We start from the raw sequence: 1,786 nt of genomic DNA, 5'->3' as shown, positions 1-1,786 counted from the left end.
TGTGGCGTCGTGTTTAATTCCTCAAGTACCAGTGAATTCTGGCGGGGCCAGGCATGCAGCAGATATTGATGGAGAGCTGTGCCCTTCACCGCCATACAGTGCTGTGGTTGGTCAATGACCATACTCAGCAAGTCCTCATAACCAATCACTACTCAGGTGCAGGAGAAAGTTGTTCTTCATGTATTCATTCAACAAATATTTATGGTGTGCCTACATTGTGCCAAGCACTGTTCAGAGCCCTGGAGACCCAAAAGTGGCAAGGAGTAAATAGATAGATAGCTAAATAAATAAATAAGTCCTTGGCCTTGGAGAACAGAGATTGTTTGGAGGAAGACATGGTATTCGATATTGTAGTGTTGTAGTGGCCGGTATGATGGCTATTACCAAGAATGCAAGCAGTATACTGTGATTAAAAATAACAGGAGAGCCTACTTAGAGGTGACCTTGGGACTAAATATAAGAAGTCGTGTCAACCGATCAGAAGCATCTCAGCAGAAACAGCAAAAGGTCTAAGCAAGACCCTGAGGCAAGCAAGAGCCTAGACAGTCCCTGATTCTCCATGGTAATGTAGCAGAATTGCTAGAACTGTGCGGATAGCTGTAGTTTACTGTAGTTTGGTGGGAACAGACTAGAGAGGACATGTGATCATCCTGGATTGAATGAGAGGAGCAGACCACACACACACACACACACACACACACACACACACACACACACACACCCTCTATATTTGGTATATTTGGGCATTGTGGTTTCTGGCTCACCAAGAAAAACAAAACAACCAGCGGCCAACTTTGGAAATTTCATTCAACCAAGAAGAGTGAGTGTGTTGAAAGTTGGGAAATCCTTAAAAATAGAAAAGGGAACTTTCACCATCCCTAGTGACAGTCTTCCCAGGCTCATGCTGCCTGGCAGCTGGGTCTCTCACAGGTGTGTGTCCTCTGACAGGAGCTGCTCTCATGGGCACCAGGCTCTTCAAGTTCATGTGGCTTGCAGTCATGAATTCTGAGGAGAGTTTCCTTCTGTGTTAAGCAAGGAATCCTGGGTGAGTACCAAGTGAAGCAGGTTCAAGATCACTTTTATAAGAATGGATCCACTCTTGCAGGATCTCATCACTTTCTAAGACTCAAAGCCAAAAGGAGTATCTCCTACACAGACTTCTGTTTGAGCTACAATTCTTACCCTGGAAACAGAATCCCCGAGAAGAGGGAACCTGAGACATTGCCACCACCACGATATGGTCCACCTTGCAAACGGCAGAGAGGGACTCAGGTCTCAGCTAGAGGCCTCTGGCTTTTTTCCACTGGGTGATGACATGTCGACTCCTGAGTGTCTTGTTGAGACACGTTAGCAAGGTTGCTACTGTAATCCCATGCAATAGTTAACTCATCTTCAGCCTTAGCCACACGACATCCTGAATGAAATTAAAACCAAATGCTGCCAAGTCATCCCTGAGAATAAACAGAGTTGGGGAAATAAGGGAAAACACGCATTTAGTCACACACAACTACTCATCCCCTGCCACGTGGCCAGGCCACAGCAGGTGATGGTAATGGAGATGGGACTGGAAACCAGGGGTGTGGGGGCAGCCAGCGACACTCCCCAGGAGGTAGCTGGTGACAAAAGTATGTAGAAAGTGCCTTGACAGGAGCAACAGGTAAGAGGAAGGGCAGAAAGAAAATTACTACAGAATAGGGTTATCAGATAAAATACAGGCAGGCTATCCTGCTAAAGTTGAATTCAGATAAACACACATCATTTCCTAGTGTAAGCGTGCCTGCTCCAG

This window comes from Peromyscus leucopus, chromosome 11 (genome assembly GCF_004664715.2).
Source record: "Peromyscus leucopus breed LL Stock chromosome 11, UCI_PerLeu_2.1, whole genome shotgun sequence".
In the NCBI taxonomy this organism is placed as follows: domain Eukaryota; kingdom Metazoa; phylum Chordata; class Mammalia; order Rodentia; family Cricetidae; genus Peromyscus; species Peromyscus leucopus.
The sequence above is the reverse complement of the archived record's forward strand: the minus strand, read 5'-3'. Positions refer to the sequence as shown.